The 20,464-nt window shown below is 43.1% G+C and overlaps 1 long non-coding RNA gene across 9 annotated transcripts in view; it reads right to left on the reverse strand.

The window, feature by feature from the left end:
- Nucleotides 1–2,305: 2,305 nt before the first annotated feature.
- Nucleotides 2,306–20,464, reverse strand: part of LOC105244755 — a 33,729-nt gene continuing 15,570 nt past the window's right edge. Inside the window, exons 2-6 of one of the 9 annotated variants that reach the window (XR_868441.2) lie at nucleotides 11,171–11,312; nucleotides 10,237–10,272; nucleotides 8,264–8,352; nucleotides 3,800–4,000; nucleotides 2,307–2,602 (exon numbers count right to left, since the gene is read on the reverse strand). This is a non-coding gene — a long non-coding RNA (uncharacterized LOC105244755). Of the gene's footprint in view, nucleotides 2,704–3,799; nucleotides 4,001–8,263; nucleotides 8,353–8,470; nucleotides 8,750–10,236; nucleotides 10,273–11,170; nucleotides 11,313–20,464 lie in introns of those variants that run through there. The other 8 variants (XR_868438.2, XR_868437.2, XR_868444.1 and 5 more) reach the window with 8 other exon arrangements.

Raw genomic sequence — 20,464 nt, forward strand, 5'->3', positions numbered from 1 at the left:
AATTAAACAGAAATGAACTTATTTTTGACAAGAAGACTTTTTTTTAAAAGAAAGATTTATTTGTTTCATTTCTATGGGTACACTGTAGCTGTCTTCAGACACACCAGAAGAAGGCATCAGATCCCATTACAGATGGTTGTGAGCCATCATGTGGTTGCTGGGAGTTGAACTCAGGACCTTTCTGGAAGAGCAGTCAGTGCTCTTAACCTCTGAGCCATCTCTCCAACCTGAATATTCATATTCAAAAGCCTTTGTCTGAAGGTTGGAAATGTGGTTCAATATCAAGGGGTATTGTGAAGCTAGGGGTTGGCGCAGGGGAGTAAGGCATACTCCCCGAGTGAAGAAATGAATCTAAGATTCCACCAGCCTCCGTGCCCACGAGCCATGTGTTAGATGGTTCTTCACGTATGACGCCCTATGCGCTCTCCTTCAAAGTTCCAAAATTCAAGTCTGCGGCTTCACGGGCACCTGAACAGGAAGGCAGCCTCGTGCTGCATGCAGAGAGGCCGAGGAAGCTTCGGGGAAGCCCTACAGCTCCTGGGAGACTGTCAAGGGAGCTTGTTTTCCTGGGATCGCTACTACAAGACTATCAGATTCATCCCTGATGAATGAATTCTCCTTTTGGCAGATAGAAAAAAAAAATGGAAAAGAAATGGAATCGTGTTTCCCCTAATTGAGCACCAGAGCTAGAAACCCCATGCCCGGCTATAAAGCACACGATCATCTTTCTCCCACTCCCAACCCACCCCCAGTTCTGCAGAAATGCTACAAACAAAAAGTGTAAGGAGGTCAGGGTGATGACTCTGTGGGTAAGAACACTCCGGCTCAAACAAGAGAAGCTGAGCTGCAAAACTCAGCACCCTGGTTAATAGCCAGGTGTGGCCACACAAGCCTGTAACCCAGGGCTGGGGAGGAAGGGAAAGGGGGATGGGTGTGACTTGCTGGCTTAGGCTAAATCACAGCTTCCAGTCCTGTGAGAGACCCTGTCTCAAGGGAATAAAGCAGAGGCACACATGCACACAGATGCATACATGCATATATACAAACACACACACACACAGTGGGACACACAGACAGACACTCATTCCTTTATCAAATACTTTCAGAGGAATGAAAAAAAAGAAAGGATTCAAAGCCACAGTTTTGCTTGGCTAACTTGCTGTGCCTAACTTGCTGAGTGACATCAGAAGACTTAGTGAGCATCTCTGAGTTCCACCTATTTAATGGGGGCGGGGCAGACTCTGACAAAATTGGCATATAAAATCTAAGGTTCTCCTTAGATTTACAGAATTCTGTGAAAAGGACTTAGAATTCATTGCTAAAATTTTAAAAGAAATAAAACAAACATTCCTGCCACAAGTGGACTCAATGTCTAACAAGCACTTCTCGGACAGCTTTGGTAGCCCACCTTCCTTTAGCTTCCACGGTGTGCCGCCAACCCACGCTGCCAGTCTGCCTCCCACAAGCCACACCACTCTCCCTACTTTCTTATTTGCTCCAGAAGCCTTCGGTAAAAAGTGATACAAAATGAAGGGATTTCTCCCTGACTTTCGTTCCCTGGCACGGTTGGTATAGCTTAGGACCTGTGCGGATGATTCAGCTCTTGGAGTCTTGATAAGAAGTAACGATAGCTGTAGTGTGAACCCGTGCTACTGACACGCTCCTCTCCTACGATTACACACACTTTCGGATTGTGCAAAGCATCCTCTCCAGTGACAGCATCGTTTGTAACAGCATGACTGGTGTGAGAGCCTTGGGCGTGTGGCCCTCTCTTTTCACACTGAGTTATTGAACTTGGTGCGACAATGGTTCAGACACCAATTATCTTCATCTAATCAAAAATACTGGCTATTATTTTGGGGGGTTACTGTGTGGGGTTACTCTAGAGAGTGAGAAGAGTTCTTCTATCCAATGGTTTGAATGGCTTTGACCCTACACCGGGCAACATTAACCAACTGTCACTGGACTCGGAATCCACTGTTGCTCTGTTTACTCGATCAGTACATTTTGGAACAAGGGCGAGCCGCTGGTGTCATTCCAGTCAGTACTCCCAGCTGGACTGTGAATTCCAGGTCAACCTGAGCCGAGTGGTGAGATCTTGTCTCAATAAAACAAAATAAAATAAAATAAAATAAAATAAAATAAAATAAAATAAAACAAACAAAAAAACAGAACAAACAAAATGCCCAGACATAGTCAATTATGTCTTAATTCACCCCACTTCTCAGATATTCAGGAAAAGGCTAAGCATACCAGCTGCTAAAAGAGAAGCAGGTATAGAGGAAAGCTAGCAGGCCTGAGAATGTTGCTTTTTTAAATTTTTAATATCTCAATTATTATCTGGGGAAAGGGGAGAGGGCTGTGTCTCAGCATGCACGGGGGATCTCAGAAGATAGGTACCAGAAGTTCGCTCTCTCTTTCCACCATGTGAGTCCCAGGGCTTGAACTCAGGTTGTCAGCCCTCTTGCTAGCTCTGAATCTCACGTTTGTAGGACGTAGTGGATCACAGAAAAAGCATTCTCATCACCGTGAGCTCTTGTCAGCCAGAAGATGTTAAGTAGTTCCTCCTTGGCCTTTCCATGAAATTTATGAGGGCAGCCTGCTGGTGAGGGAAAAGAGGAAGAATTCTTCCATATTGCCGAACCTTGTGTCTCACCTCTGCTTGCTCACCCCTTCCTACAGTGACCCTGCATGACAAGAAACCTGCATGGAAAGGTTAAGGGTGCATTAAAAGGTATTCCAACCGAGGCAGGTCACCTGTGCGACAGTGAGGGATACCAAGCTTGCCTGGTTATTTTATGGACTAGAGGAGAGAAAATCTTTCCTCCTGTGGTGAAAATGTGGAGGTGGGAGAAATCCATATTTTCAGTACATATTCAGTGATTAAGATGACTTTGCCAGGGTTGGGCGGTGGTGGCGCACCCCTTTAGTCTCACCACTTGGGAGGCAGAGGCAGGTAGATTTCTGAGTTTGAGTTCCAGGACAGCCAGGGCTATACAGTGAAACCCTGTCTCAAAAAAAAAAAAAAAAGAAAGAAAGAAAGAAAGAAAGAAAGAAAGAAAGAAAGAAAGAAAGAAAGAAAGAAAGAAAGAAGACAAGACAGGAAAAGAAAAGAAAAGAAAAGAAAAGAAAAGAAAAAGGAAAAAAGATGTTTGCCAGGTTAATGGTATTAACTTGTTTTACACATTGAGGTTTTCCCCCCTCACAGTTATAATGCTTTGGTTTGTTGGCTTAAAAATAGCATACATTTATGCAACAATACATTTTCCTCCTAAAGTTTCATGTCAATGAACTTAAACTTTTTTTTTTTTTAAATATCATGGTGCTCCATGTTGCCAGACTTCGGGGAACTCAGGGTCTCTTGCTTTCTGCTTGATGAAACTCGGAAACCAAAGGCATTCCCAACCTCCCTGCAGACAAAGGCAGCCATTGTGTGCTCTGTGCTTCAGTGCTTCCACTCTGCCAAGCAGATACAGAGAGCACTCATGCCCTTCCAACTCCCAAATCTCTTGACTTCCTCTTTCTCCTTCTTGTGGGAGAGATGGCCAATAAGCCCCTTGTTTCCAAATATCTGCAGGAACGAGTGGATGCGACTCTCAGCATCCACTGAACCATAGTCCTTTGAGGATACAGGAAGACATCTGAAATCTCAAGATCAAAATACGAGAAGGAGAAGTCTGAGAGCAAATGAGGTGTCATCTATGGAGACCTTCTTTGTAAAACAACAACAACAATAACAAATGACAGGCTCTCTGGGGATAATAGATAGCTTGCTTGTGCATGGGGCACAGATACTTACCAATTCCACTTAACTTTGCCTTTTAAAATGTCTGTATGGCACACTAAACTACATGATCAGGACTAGTGGTCTTCTATACACATTCTGTCTCTGAACTCCCCACTAACCATAGCATCCACTTTAGTAGGAGGCAGTGCTGGGATTCGAACTTGGCTCAACAGATTGCAAAGGTTGTGACTCTTCCTTAGCAACAGATGGTTCCTACAAGGATTCCAGAAACGAGAGAGCCGTCATTTATTATTTTGTTCTACATTCTAAAATGTGTGTGTGTGTGTGTGTGTGTGTGTGTGTGTGTGTGTGTGTGTGTGTAAAGAAGGGGGGAGGGAGAAGGAGACAGAGATTCTACATTAGCAAGAGAACAGCACAGCAGTAAATGGGAACTCCTCTGATTTTCTGACTCCTGTGCTATTTCCCAGCTCCTAAGAGAGAGCGATTAGAGAAACCACACACGTGCTGACAGGGATGACCAAACGCACACGGAAGATAAACATGAAGGGGTGGGGGTGGGGGGCGTGAAAACTGGAAAACCAAAGTAGCCCTTTCTTTTTAACATGTCAGCACATGTCTCAAACAGTGTCTGCCAACCTATAATTTGCTAGCATAGTCCAACAAAGAGGGACTGCCCATGGGCGTAGGACCTTGTCACCTCACCCTTCACCCCTCCCTCCATCAACCCGGCAGAGTTCAGCCTCAAAGATAGGAGTTTAGACTTCGTACCTCTGGACTGGACCTAGGCCAACCCAACAAATAACCCTGGCCTTGGTGTTCACACTCCCCATTGTTACACTGGGGGGCAGGGGGAACTTCTCAAACAGTGAGGTAGGAACTAGGACATCTCTGCCAACTGTCAACAACTAAAAGGCAAGTATCCTGTTCCAGGTAAGAGGGAGGCTTGACCAGGATACAGGGCAAAGTCCCTACAGTGATGGTCTTTGACAGGGAGGGAGCAAGGGAGGCAACTTCATCAACAGAAAGTCCATCTGGAAAGGCGAAATCAGTCACTGAATGTGGTCCAACGAGTCAAACTGAAATTGGGAGTGGTTAATCCTTGTAGGTAGAATATATGTTATTAGCCACTCGGGAGATCAGGAGTGGGTATCAGTACAAAATCAGCTGGCCCAAGGCATGCAAGTCAATTAGCAGGGCCACGGAAGTGACACGAGGCATGAGTGATGCTCAAAGAAGATGACATGCCCTGCCTGTATGGCTGGTTACAAAGCAAGCCTCCTGCTAGCCAAGGAGGATTTTGCAAACTCCTTAGGTGAGCATTTCTTGTTGTGATAAGTGGAAACTACCATAGGAAAAAAACTCTAAACAGAAAGGAGAATTACAAAGAACAGAAATACCCACACAGAGGAATCGCCTTGGAGCCTCTTTGAACTGTGGTGTACTATATTTGGCTCAAGGTTCCATTAAAATCAAGGAGTTTATATTTGGGCCAATAATCAGAGCTCATAAAAATTCACCCTTGGACTGGGGCTCCTTGTGTGAGTGGATCATTTATGGTTTCTGATGGCTGCGAATGCTATCAGGATGACAAGTCGGTGGATATCGTGAGAAGGTCTGAGGATAGCTAGGACAGTGAACAAAAAGAGAAGCAGTCTCAAAACATGGGGAAACTTTCTATGACACATCTGTCTTGGATGCCCATTACTTGACAGGATACATAATGGACATGCAGAAGAGAGAGATGTAGGAAGGATGGGGCGTGGCAGAGAAGTCCTGACAATAATAACGCACACCAGGCTGTGCAACGGCACAACCAAAAGCAGTCACGTCTCCTCAATCTAGGGAAAGCTTTCACAACAAGTGCCATATAGCTGTCCTTTGGGCTGACAGGATGGCTCAGACAATAAAGGCTCTTGCCACCAAGCCTGAGTTTGATCCCTGGTTCCCTCAAGTTGTCCTCTGATCTGCATACAAGCACCCTGACACATACATGCATGCACACAGATACACATACATGCAATAAGAAGTCCTTCTGCTGAAAACTTTCTAGGAAGGCTGCTAGATTTCCTAGATAAGCACCCTCATGGGCAGTCCAGTGTCTTGGGGCTCATCACATCCTTACAGACGTGAGTCTCCCCTACTAAGCCCAGCATAGCCCTAGAACCAACACTCACACCCCCATCATAACCATGTTGCTGTGGCTGAGCACAGAGCACAAAGAAAAAGAGATAATTCCCGGGTTGTTGTTTTTAATCAGTTTTAACATCTGACTTGTTTCTGTGTCTTATTTTATTTGTAAAGCATTAAGAAAATTCTTACTCATGGAGGTGAGAAACTGCCAGCAATGTTGACTGTGTGTGTGTTGATTTTCTTCTACGGTGCTAGGGCCCAAACCCAGGAGACATGATTGTTTAAAATAGACTTAGATGGAGGAGCTAGAGAAAGTACCCAAGGAGCTAAAGGGATCTGCAACCCTATAGGTGGAACAACAATATGAACTAACCAGTACCCCAGATCTCGTGTCTCTAGCTGCATATGTATCAGAAGATGGCCTAGTCGGCCATCACTGGAAAGAGGCCCATTGGTCATGCAAGCTTTATATGCCCCAGTACAGGGGAACGCCAGGGCCAAAAAGTGGGAGTGGGTGGGTAGGGGAGTGAGGGGGCGGGTATGGGGGACTTTTGGGATAGCATTGGAAATGTAAATGAGGAAAATACCTAATAAAAAATAAATAAAATAAAATAAAATAAAATAAAATAGACTTAGACCCCTTTACAGGTAAACTCATGCCAAGCTTTGAGAGCAGACTGAGAGCTTGAATAATAGGAAATTGTATTTCAAATGTTCATTTTATAAACAATACCTAGGCTCCTCAAAGAATGTATACATCCACTAGAAAGATATTCTTTAAGTTGATCTTCAACATAGATGAAAATCTTGGTATATTTTTAAAGTAGAGATGTTTGGGGAAACATCCCTCAAAATTTGAACACAGCAAAATAAATGTCATACATTTTGAGCTGCAAAGTAAAGTTTCAGGTCACTGCTATCATGTATATTCAGTGTAATCAAGGTGATAGCGTAACTCCCCATTGCCAAACTGAACTCATACAGCTTATTAAAAAAACATTAGCAAGCTGATGCAACTCTGCCATTTGCTAAGCCTTGTTTTGGAAAAATTTATCAGCGATTTCTTGTCTCGTGTGAACCAGGAGACTTTGAGACTGGGTGACATGTACTATTAGGTAAAAATTAATTCTGTAGCTCACTCCACAGGACACTTCAGAAAACTTAAAGGAGTCTAAAATTTGAAGATTGTGTTCTATTAAATGGAGATTCTATAGGGAGTACTAACTCTGTGTGTGTGTGTGTGTGTGTGTGTGTGCATGCACTGTGCACGGGTGTATGTGAATGCATGTAGAACAGAGAGAGGGTCGCCCTCCAGAATCAGCTCCCATCTTCCACCTGAGGCAGAGCCTGTCGTATCTCTAAAGGTCTGAGGTCACAGATGTGTGTGACAGCATCTGGCTTTGGACATGGTTTCTAGAGATCTGAATTTGGGTTGTAAGCTTGTGCAACAAGTACTTTAAACCACTGAGCTATCATCGGTCAGCCCCCTGCCACTGTGAAAGACACTTATTTCACCTCAGTAGCTACTACATGTCTTTCTATGCAGCTTGTGGTGTCTTATTGAAAGTTACATTTCAGCTACAAAGTTCCACAGTGATTTGTAGCAAATAAGTATTCCACATGGCCTTGTTTTTCTAAGTATGGAAGGCACAACTAGAAAAAAAGAAAAAGAAGGAGGGGAGGGGAGGGGAGGGGAGGGGAGGGGAGGGGAGGGGAGGGGAGGGGAGGGGAGGGGAGGGGAGAAGAAAGCCTCATTGATACAGAGTTTTCTGTGCTTTCTCCTTGAACTCTGTAACATACAAGAAGAGGTTAGTTTGAATAATATGCTAGTGCTCATGTTTGACATGTTTGCTCATGTTGGGTTGATAAATATGTTTTAAAATATGTTTTATTTATACCAGAATTAAAGAATTGCCGTGGCATTATTTCAAACAAATTTATTAGGAGGCTGGGAGATGGCTTACTAGGCAAAGAGCTTGCCCCACAAGCATGAAGCCTGGAGTTCAGACCCCCAGAACCCAAGAAAAAGTAAGGTGAGTGAGTGTAGGAGCCACCTCTAACCCCGACATATGGGGGTTAGAGGTGTGGATCCCTAGCGATCTGACCAGCCAGGCTGGTCAAAACAGTGACTTCCAGGCCCAGTGACAGTCCCTGCCTCACTATTTAAGGTGAAAGGTGATGGAAGAATACACTTAACTTCAACCTTGTGCCTCAACATGCATGTATACACACACATATGCACACACATGCAAACATGTGTATATAAACATGCATACCACATGCAAATATACATGCAAAATAAAACCCAAAACTTAATAGACATTTTTATATACTTTACTATAAGCAAAACAAACAAACAAACAAACAACAACAAAAACCCCCCACCTCATCTCCTTTGGAACGCTCCTGGTCCTCATTACTCTTCCTTTAGAAGCCGTATACGGGGTTACCCTGTCCAGTTGCCAAGGGTATGCCTTTAAAGAAGACATAGTCGTTGTCCTCAAGGAGTCTAGCCAGAGAGGAGCACAACAAAGCAGTCCCACCCTCATGCCCCCTGAGCCATGCTATGATAGCAATATGAATGAATATTACATGGTGCCGCTGAGGCTCTTTCGGGTCAAGATGAAAAGAGACACGCTCTGGTGACTTGGGTCAATGTGGCTCATTGTGAGGCCACAGGAGGAAGCAGGAGGAGCAGGAAGCAGCCTTAGCAGCTGCCTGGCAGGGCCGGGCCGATGGGAATGCCGCTCAGGACCTCTAGCACCTGTTCTTTTTGACATGGCTTCAGCAGCAGGCATCTGCTGCTACTGATGGAGCACGCTCTGCCAGCACAGCGACACTCTGCAAGGTTCCCCCTGCCTGTGCTTTTGCCCCTTTGGCAATCCTGCCCCACCCCCCCCACCCCCCACCCCCACCCCACCCCCGTCGTGACTCCACACACGTCCTACAAAAATATGCAATATTTTGCCTGAGACTCCTAAAGGATCTCAAATTCAAATTGTGTGAAAGAGGCTTTGTTTGACCCCTGGTGCCATGAAGATCCAGTGACGCACTGGGCGGGGCTCTGGTATCAGTCTGCCTCCCTGGCCACTTGATAGGCCACGCCCTGCTGTGGGGCCTGTAGTCAACTGTAGTCCATTGTAGCCCAGGAAGCAGAGGCCTAGTACAGAGAGCGGAGCACAGCAGCTGGGAAGAGGTGAGGCAGAGGCCACTGGTCCCTACTGCGGCTTTTGTTGTAACCCACAATGTCGCTCACCATCCTGACTTTAACTGTGTCAACCCTTTAGCTTTGCTATAAATAATGACACAGTCACAAATTTTTGAAAAGGGCATTTTTTAAGTTATTTAAAAATAACCCAGTCTGAAACAATCTGACAGGAAAAATGCTTGAATGGTGATTCTACTCTTGCTGGTATGGGTTTTGTTTGTTTGCTGGGGCTTTTGAGACAAAGTTGCACTAGGTAGCTCAGAGTGATCTTCCTGCCTCAGCCTTCTGACTACTGAAGTTACAGGCAGGAGCCTCTACACCCAGTTGAATTATGGTATGTCTCTAACAATACACATTCTACAAATTTCTACCAAAAATCATGACTTGGAAAATAAAGTGATAAGAGAAAAAGTTCTCCAATATGGTATTAAATAAAAACCAGTAGCTATGAGCTGGAGACGGCTCAGTGGATACAGCCCATGGCTGCTAACCCTAAAGAGCTGAGTTCAAAGTCGCCTTGGGAAAGGAGGGAATTGTAAGCTGTTCACTGACCTCCACGTGCGAACTGTGGCAGGACTGCACACAGTAAAATAAATGTAAAAGGTTTCAATAGGGACACAAGGTAAATATAGCTATTTGTATTTTACATATTTACATATATTTTATGTGATGTCACATCACATATGTAATACATATGATGTAAATACTTACATATTACATTTATTATATATCATGCTCACATAAAAAATTATACACTCTATCTTATATATTGCTAGGGGATTTATATACTCATAAAATTGAGAATAAGTAAACTGGAAAAAGAAGCTGACAGGGACTTGAATCTCATACCCCTTCTTACACTTCCTTTGCATTTTACTTTCTTATGTCTTATGTCTTAACTTTTCAAAAGGACAAAAGCAAAAACAGTTTCTTAATTATAAGACCACAGGACAATATACAAGACCATCCTTTGATAGTAGGAAAAGCCTTTAATACATTGTCTTAACAACAACAGCAGCAGCAGCAGCAACAACCCCATCACTCTGGACCCCATTTCTGGTAAAGACTTCTTTCCCTATCGTGAATAGAATAACAAAGAAAACGGACAATGATAGTAAAAGCACAGCACAGAAAGGCATGCTGGGCTCACCTCGTGCATCCTGCACTTGTAGGTCCTAACAGGACACTTGGGTTGTTGAAGTACAGTTTTATACAGCGAATGAGAGAGAGAGAGAGAGAGAGAGAGAGAGAGAGAGAGAGAGAGAGGAGGGCCTTCAGACAACTATAACACAATGAGATAAAATGAAACAGACAAAGATTGGCAAATCCATGTAAGGACCTGGAAGCCATGTTAATTCCATCATTGTGTATGGTGGTGAGGATTTCCAACATTCACCAGACCAAGCCACAGATTAAGTAATTGAATTTTCAAGTGACCCCCCCCCCCACCTCAAAGAAAGAAAGAAATAGCCATTTTAACCTCAGAAGAATGTTCAATTGAGAAGTAAAGATCAAAGCATGCAGCCAATGGAGACTGCTCCTGTCCAAAGAATTAGGACTGAAGAGCACATTGCAGGTTTGTGAGTTCTAATCCTGCAGGCAGAACTGGGCTGATTCACCCATTCTTTGATGGGATTCCTAGAAGTATCGGGCTTCCTGATTGAGAGAAAGACTCTGGCATGTTCCCATAGGCAGACTCACTCCCAGCAGAGACAAGAAAGGGGAAGAAGCTAGAAACACACAATGAACGTACGGGTTGAATGTGGAACTTCCGTAAAACATACACCCAGAATCTGGGAATGTGACCTTGTTTGGTCAAAGGACTTTCACAGACACAATTAAGTTATGCATTGTGAGATGAGGTCATCCTGACTTAGCTTGGGCCCTAAGTCAAATGGCAAGTGTTCTTAAAGATAAGGGAAGAAGACAGACATGAGAAAACTGTCCAGAGAGGAAGAGGGCAGGACATGTCCACAAGCCAAGGAACACAAGGGATTTGGGGTAGCCACCCAAAACAAGGAGAGGAGTCTGTGACAATTTGCCTCTTTAGTCTTCCAAAGGAACCAACCTTGCCCACATCTTACCTTCAGACTTCAATAGTCCCCGGAACTGCAGAAGAGCCTATGTCCTTTGTTTTAAGCCACCTGCATTGTTTGTGGGAGGTATTCTTTACAGCTGTGATAAGACACAAGGAGACTCAGCTTCTTCTAAGCTCAGTGGTCTCTGCTTGGGAGAGAAGAGAAAGAGGCACAATTACTGCCATCATGATGATGAAAAGATTATCAGAGAAGTTATGCTATGCCCTAAAAACATGGAAGAAGTTGTTAACTCTTTTTGTTTTTGTTTTTGTTTTTGTTTTTGTTTTTGTTTTTGTTTTTGTTTTGTTTTGTTTTGTTTTGTTTGAGACAGGGTTTCTCTGTGTAGCCTTGGCTGTCCTTGAACTCACTATGTAGACCAGGCTAGCCTCAACACCACACCCAGCTAGTTGTTAATTCTTCTTTGAGAGCTTGCTGTATTGCCTAGAGTGGTTTCATAAAGAACGCGATATTGACTATGTACACGAAGGGAATTCTAAGCCAAGGGGAATGTTCTGCGGTGGGGGTGGGGCTCCAAACCCACATACTTTCTCCTTTTTTCTTATCCAACTTCTGTCCATTCCACAGACATTTTGTTCTGTTCAGGGATGATGTGATTTACAACCAAGTTTTCTTTCTCATTTCTTGCCATCTCTGAGAACAAAAATATGGGAACACTGTTTAGTTAAAAATGTTACATATAAGCCAGGAGTGGTGGCGCACACCTTTAATCCCAGCACTTGGGAGGCAGAGGCAGGCAAATTTCTGAGTTCAAGGCCAGCCTGGTCTACAGAGTGAGTTCCAGGACAGCCAAGGCTACACAGAGAAACCCTGTATCAAAAAAAATGTTACATATAATATTTATTAAGTTATGAGTGTATTAGAGTCAATAGGATATAGAAAAATTTACATATGACTTCCTACCTAAGGATAGCAAAGGTGATGGATCATAGTTTAGGTCTTTTGGTGGCTGGATCATCATTCCTGCTGAAGGGCAAGGCAGTTTGATTTTTAATAATTTATTTATTTTTATCTTATGTGTCTTGGTGTTTTGCCTGCATGCATGTCTGTGGGAGGGTGTCAGATCCTCAGGAGCAGGAGTTACTGGGCAGTTGTGAGCTGTCACATGGGTGCTGGGAATTGAACCCAGGTCCTCTGGAAGAGCAGCCAGTGCTCTTAACTGCTGAGCCATCTTCCGAGCTCTAGCCCCAGCCCTGGTGGTTGGCTTTTAAATTATTATTAGTCACCATATTTTGTTTCCCTATTTGTCAGTCAGAGGACACTTGGCTTGCTCCTGCCTTCAGAGGTTGGTGAGCAGCACTGCTCAGAATACTGCGTAGACACACCTATCCAGATGTCTGCTTCTAGGGTTTTGTTTTGTTTTGTTTTTTGTTTTTTGATTTTGTTTTGTCTTGTTTGTTTTTGAGCATATGTTTGAGTGGAATTTTCCAGTGCATATGGTAATTCTGTTTAGTTTGGTGGCACTTTCACAGTGCCTGCATTGCTCACTATCCTACAGGCAGCATTTCAAAACATTTATCGCAAGATGGGGTTGACATTTGCCTAACATGATTAATTATATACACTAACACCTCTACCACAGCCGCATAGCCCAAACAGAGCAAAATGTTGCCTCCTCCAGAGCCTGTGAAATAAATGTCTACTTTTATTACCAATATGTGAACACTGTCCAACTACACACTCTGTTGATTTTTCTCTAAAAGCATTATGGGATTGTTTTTAAAAGTCTGATGGAGGGTATTTAAGACATTATAGGCAACATGATTGACAACCCCACCCACACTCACACTCATACTAATAAGCAAATCCTGTCCAATCATCAGGAGCAATGCAAATTTCCCAGAGAGCCAGAGTGTGGAACTCACTACCCACAACCTTCCATTTCACAGCAGAAAGAGGAAGGCTTTTGAAATGTAAGCAGTTCACAAAGAGCAAAAACCGGAAAACAGATACTTCAATTGTAACAATAATGCAACTGGTAAAACAGATACTTGTAACAGAACAGTGCAACTTTCCAACTGGCCCGCAGGCAAACTTCTTCACTTTGCCTTAAAAAAAAAATCCCTGTGTGTTGAAGTTGGGTCTTTCACCTTTACAAACCAGCTCTGGGAGTTAGAACTGCATAGCTTCCAGTTGCTTTTACATTGTGTTGCACAATTGAGCAGTGTATGTACAAAAACTGTGAGACTCAGCCCACAGTGCTTTCTCACATTTAAAGAATTGTGTTTCCTATTACATAGCTCAAGTAGCAAACACAGGGAGTCAAAATAGAATTCTATGGACTTTTTTTTTTTAAAGGTTTATTATCTGGGCTAGGGACATGGCTCAGAGGTCAAGAACATTGGCTCCTCTTCCATAGGACCAGGGCTCAATTTCCAGTACGCATATGGTTGCTCACAACTATCTATAACTCCAGTTCCAGGGAATCTGACATCCTCACACAGACATACACGTAGGCAAAACAATAAATCAGTAAATAAATCATTAAAAAAAATTTAAGTTTATAATTAGTGTTGAGGGACTCACGGTGCACATGTGGAAGCCGGAAGACAACTTTGTGGGGTTGGTTCTCCCCTCTGTCTTGACTTGGGTCCCCAGGCTTTGTTCAGAAACTGTTTATTGTAACTTGACAAACTTGTATGCACATCGCCTCCTGCCAAAAGTGCTTTCCATCTATCATTTTTGCTGTTGTGGTTGTTGTTTTTACAGAAAACATTGCAAACTATTGTCTTAATTGGGTTTTACTGCTGTGAGCAGACACCATGACCAAGACAAGTCTTATAAAGGACATTTTTTTTTAATTAGGTATTTTCCTCGTTTACATTTTCAATGCTATCCCAAAAGTCCGCCATACCCACCCCCCCCAACCCCCTACCCACCCACTCCCCCTTTTTGGCCCTGGGGTTCCCCTGTACTGGGGCATATAAAGTTTGCAAGTCCAATGGGCCTCTCTTTGCAGTGATGGCCGACTAGGCCATCTTTTGATACATATGCAGTTAGAGACAAAGGACAACATTTAATTGGGGCTGGCTTACAGGTTCAGAGGTTCAGTCCATTGTCATCAACTCGGGAACATAGCTGCATCCAGGCAGACCTGGTACAGGAGGAGCTGAGAGCTCTATATCTTTTTCTGAAGGCTGCTAGCAGAAGACTGGCTTCCAGGCAGCTAGGATGAGGGTCTTAAAGCCCACACCCACAATGACACACCTACTCCAACAAGGCTACATCTACTCCAGCAGGGTCACACCTTCTAATAATGCCACTCCCTAGGCCAAGCATACACAAATAATCACAATTATGTAACATACAGAAATATAAACCCAAATCCACCTACCTGGGTGAGGCTACTTGCCCTACTCTTGACATTCCTAAGCTGTTCTACTTTGGGTGAGGAAATCTATGCATGAGGGCCACTATCTCCTCTGGTGATTCCTACCTATATAAGCAGTTAGTAGTTGGCTGTCAGCACTTTCTACCTGCCAATGCTCAAGCATAGGGTAGAATGCACCAACACTAAATAGGAATCCTTCAAGAATGGTCTAGATCAGGGGTTTTCAACATGTGGTCGATACCCCCACAGGGGTCACATATCAAATGTTTACTGTCTTAGTCAGGGTTTCAATTCCTGCACAAACATCATGACCAAGAAGCAGTTGGGGAGGAAAGGATTTATTCAGCTTACATTTCCACATTGCTGTTCATCACTGAAAGAAGTCAGGACTGGAACTCAAGCAGGTCAGGGAGCAGGAGCTGATGCAGAGGCCATGGAGGGATGTTCCTTGCTGGCTTGCTTCCCCTTGGCTTGCTCAGCCTGCTTTCTTATAGAACCAAGACTACCAGCCCAGAGATGGTTCCACCCACAAGGGGCCTTTCCCCCTTGATCACTAATTGAGAAAATGCCTTACAGTTGGATCTCATGGAGGCATTTCCTCAACTGAAGCTCCTTTCTCTCTGATAATTCCAGCTGTGTCAAGTTGACACAAAACTAGCCAGTACATTTACATATATATTACATATTTCATAACAGTAGCAAAATTACAGTTAAGGAGTAGCAACAAAAATAATGTTATGACTGGTGGTCACAACAACATGAAGAACTGTAGTAAAGGGTTGAATCATTAGGAGGGTTGAGAACCACTGCTCTGTAGAGGAATTTTAATCTAACAACATGGCTGTTCTGGCAAGGGATCATATCCAAAGACCTTCTAGGCCTGTATAATCCAGCTGGAATGGCATCCTTTAAGTCCTCTGGCTGGAATACAGACACACCCTTAGTACACACCTTTAACTCCTAACAATGGATTAGTTTTCAGAAGGAAGCAGCCATGCTTAAAAGTGATGCCTAACTGAGGGGCAAACAAAGTGACCAAAGAAAGATTTGGCACAGTGAGTTAGAGATAGGTTATACCCAACACTTTCGAGAACTGGGGATCCAGAAACTAGACATAGGTGAAGACAGAACAAGCCAGAGAGAAAGAGAATGAGCCAGAAGATTAGAACATATTGCCAAAGTTAGTATGAGACCAAGCAGAGCAATTCAGAGACAAGCCAAGAGGAGGCAGATTCAATCAGTCAGTTTGGAAAGGAGTTTGAGCTAAAAGAGCTTAGTTGAACCAGCCAGTCAGAGTTTAGAAAGAGCTAGAAAAGATGATCTTACTCAGCAGTAAGTCTCCAAGATAACAATTACATCAGATGAATAAAAGATATGTTTACACTGCTCTAGATGGATCTCCCTAATTTCTAAAAGGCAGGCATTCCATCTTCCTCCTCTGTACTTCACCATCTGTAAGTGAAGCAGCAACTGTCAGAGACATCTTGTTAAGACCACAACCAATATGCTGAGAATAACAGTGGGAAATAGAATAAAAATCCAACCTCTCAGCTTTATTCCCCAGAGCCTCTTTTCTTCTTTTAACTCCCAAGCTTAAAATCTTGAGTTAAAAACGCCTTTTAATAAACCTCAATTCTGCTTCTTAAAAATGGAATAACTTCTTGCTTATTTTGTTAAAAAAAAAAAAAAGGTATCTCTATTCCTTAAACAACTTGTTAGTGTTCCTGGTTTTTAAGGGAAAAAGTGTCCTGATTCATGCTGACATATTGCTAAAGCAGCCACCATTCTTGCCCCTTCCTACAATCTGTACAATTAACTTTGCTTCTTCTCATTCCTGTAATGAGAGGCAATTTATCCATCTCTTAAATCTGGGCAATCTCTGTGACTTCCCTTGTGCAATAGTTTGAGGCAGAAGTAACATGGAAAAGTTCAAAATAAGGGCTTTGAATGGTATTGTGTAATTCCTTTCTCACTCATCTGGCTCTCCCACCATATAAAGATGGCCAGGCTAAAACCACAGAGAAGACCCTGTGGAAATTAACCCAGTTTTCCAAGTTGGCCCAGACAAGTTCAGCCAAGTTACTCCAGGCCAGAATTACCAAGGGATCTCAGCTCAAATACTAAACTGAAAAGAGAGAGAGAAAGAGAGGGAGAGTTAAATAATGTTATTTTAAGTCATCATGTTGTAAGACTGTTTCTATTTGTTTACTTATTATTTGTTTATTTATTGGATGATTTTTTGAGGCACAATTTCTCTTTGTAACCCTACTATTTTGGAACACTCTATGTAGCCAAGGTTAGCCTTAAACTCAGACCTGCCTGCCTCTGCATTCCAAGTGCAGGGATTAAAGACCTGCACCATCACACCTGGCAGGATTGATTTTTATATGGCAAAATGGGAACAAGTTATAAAGAGTCTCAATGTTCTTTAATAACATGGAATTCTAATCATACTTTGAAAAGATATCTATGGTGGTTTGAATATGCTTGGGCCAGGCAGTGGCACTGTTAAGAGGTATGGCCTTGTTGGATGAAATATGTCACTGTGTGAATGAGCTTTGAGACCCTTCTCCTAGCTGCCTGGAAACCAGTCTTCTCTTGTTTGCCTTCAGGACAAGATGTAGAACTCTCAGCTCCTCCAGCACCATGCCTGCCTGGACTCTGTCATGCTTCCTGCCATGATGATAATGAACTGAACCTTTGAACTGTAAACCAGCCCCATTTAAATGAAGTCCTCTAAAAGAGTTACCTTGACCATAGTGTCTCTTTACAGCAATGGAAACCCTAACTAAGACAGAAGTTAGTATCAGATACTGGGGTATTGCTGTGATAGACCAGACCGTATTTTTGTTTGGAGGAATGTGGATTTGGGGACTTTGGATTTGGGAAGCCATGGAATTCTTTAAGTAGGACTTTAATGGGCCATCCAAGTAGGAATATAGGAGACACTAGTGCTGAAGATGATTTGAACTCTGGAAATTGTTCATATGATATTTTGGTGAAGAAAGTGACTGCTTTTTTCCTTGTCTGAGCATATAAGACCTCAAAGGCCACCCCCACAGTGACAAACTTCCTCTAGCAAGGCCACACCTACTGTAACAAGGCCACATCTCCTAATAGTACTACTCCTTGTGGGCCTGTTGGGGCCAATTACACTCTAACTACCACACCAGGTGACTCCATTCTGTGTCAAGCTGACAAAAGCTACCCAGCATGGGACTCCATTACTCTTGCCTGGAATTACTCACTTGTTGTGCTAGCTAGTTGTCGATTAACTTGATCCCAGCTAGAGTCATGGAGCAATTGAGAACAGGCTTCCATAAGATTGGGATAGAGAGCATCTTCTCAGTGATTGATGTGGGAGATACAACCTATTGTGGGTGGGGTTATATATATATAAAACCAAGCCAGTGAGCAGCACCTTTTCACAGCCTGTGCGTCAGTTCCTGCCTCCAGGTTCCTGCCCTGTTTGAGTTCCTGTCTTGACTTCTTTTGATAAGCTGTGATGTAGAAGCATAAGCCAAATGAACCCTTTCTTTCCTGTCTTAGCTTGGGTTCTATTTCTGTGAAGGGATATCATGACCAGGGCAACTCTTATAAAGGCAAACATTTAATTGCTGCTGACTTACCGTTTCCTGGGTTCAGTCCATTATAATCACGGTGGGAAGCATGGCATCATGCAGGCAGACTTGGTGCTGGAGGAGCCATCTTGATCCAGGGGCAGCCAGGAGGAGACTCTCTTCCATATTGAGCAGAGCTTACACACTAAGAGCCCTCAAAACCCACCTACACAGTGATATACTTCTTCCAACAAGGTCATACCTACTCCAACAAGGCTACAGCTCCTAATAGTGCCACTTCCCATGGGCCAAGGATATTCAAACCACCACATTACCCAAGTTGCCTTTGTTCACGCTGTTTTATCACACTAACCAAGACACTCACTAACTTTTTCTTCTTTTTCTTCCTTCCTACTGTTGTTGAAACAAATTACCACAAACATGGTGGCCTGAACTGATTTATGGTCTTACAGTTCTGGAGGTGGGAGTCTAAAATGGCACTCACTGAGCTACAACTCAAGAGTTTAGTTGGTTTATGTTCCAGAAACTTAAGTATACAATTCATTCCTTTGCAGTTCACTTCTGTCACAATGGAAAGGATTCTGTGCGCCTTGAATATCATCCTCCTTCCAGAGTCAGAGTCAGCAATAGTGGATCACGCAGCCTCATTTGGACACTCTTATGATCCCCTTCCATCATGTAAGGATTTGATGACATTGGGCCTACCTGGATAACTTAGGGTTATATATTTATTTTAAAGCCAGGGGAGTTGTGAACTTATTTCCATCTGCAACCTTAATTCCCCTGTGCTTTGTAATTTAACATAGTCTCAGGTTTCAGGTATCAGAATATGGACATTGGGTGTGGTGGTTTGAATAAAAATGTCGCCTATAGACCCATACGGAGTGGCACTATTAGGAGGTGTGGCTTTGTTGGAGGAAGTGTGTCTCAGTTCTCCTCCTACTGCCTGTGGATCCAGATGTAGAGCTCTCAGCTCCATCTCCAGCACCTTGTCTGTCTGCATGCCACCATGCTTCTTGCCATGTTGATAATGGACTTAACCTCTTAACTCTAAGCCAATCTCAATTAAATGTTTTCATTTATAAGAGTTGCCTTAATCGTCCCTTCACAGCAATAAAAACCCTAACTAAGACAAAAATTGGTACCAGGCCCTGGGGTGTTACTGAGATAGGCTTGACCACACTTTTGTTTAAAGGAATGTCAACTTTGGAACTTTGAATGAGAAAAGCAGTTGGATGCTTTAAGTTGGGTTTAATGGGCCATCCTAGTAGGAACATAGAAGACAGTGGTACTAGGGGTGATCTGAACTGGGGGGGCCTGGCTTAAGAGGCTTCAGAGAAGAAGGTGTAGTCTAGAGACTACTCTTCTCATAATTTGACAGAGAATGTGGCTGTTTGCACCTGCCTAAAAAGTTTACCTAAAGGTAAATTGAAGAGTTTTAGAATAATTCCATTGGCAAAAGAAATCTCAAAATAGCCTCAAATTGACTCTATCCTGTGTGATTATTTGTGTTCACTCTTTTTTGTTTTTTTTTTTTTTTTTTTTTTGGTTTTTTTTTGTTTGTTTGTTTGTTTGTTTTTCGAGACAGGGTTTCTCTGTGTAGCCCTGGCTGTCCTGGAACTCACTTTGTAGACCAGGCTGGCCTCGAACTCAGAAATCCACCTGCCTCTACCTCCCAAGTGCTGGGATTAAAGGCATGTGCCACCACGCCTGGCTTTGTGTTCACTTTTATGAAGATCTATAATGAAAAGGAGCAAGCTGAACAAGAAAAAACACAAAATGTACAATTTGAGGAGAAAAGGAGTACCAGGAAGTGGAATGGAGCTGAATCCTCTGTTCAAGGAGATTAACAGATTAAAGAAAAGCCTGGTGTTAAATGGAATAAAGGGAGCAGTCATCTCAGGGCTTTTAGATTCGGATTTTCTAGGGGATTACAGTTAAGAGATTGCATAAGCAGTATTGATACTCTTATAGACTTTTGAAGTTGAACTAAATGCATTTTGCATTATGATATGTCTACAAGCATGGGGGAGGGCAAACAATGAAATGTGGTAGTTTGAATACAAATGGGCGCTGTAGGTCCATAGGAAGTGGCACTATTAGGAGGTGTGGTTTTATTGGAGAAGGTGTGGCTTTGTTGGAGGAAGAGTCCTATGAACTGTAAGCCAGCCCCAACTAAATGTTTTTCTTTATAAGAGTTGCCACAGTCATGGTGTCTCCTCACAGCACTAAAAACCCTTACAAAGACATCCGGGATGAGCAATTCCTAACTATCCACACACACACACACACACACACACACACACACACACACACACTCACATGTACAAGTAGAAGCTTCATGAGAGTCTCATCTAGGAGCTTTTCACT

The sequence above is a fragment of the Mus musculus genome, chromosome 5, assembly GCF_000001635.26.
Source record: "Mus musculus strain C57BL/6J chromosome 5, GRCm38.p6 C57BL/6J".
NCBI lineage: Eukaryota > Metazoa > Chordata > Mammalia > Rodentia > Muridae > Mus > Mus musculus.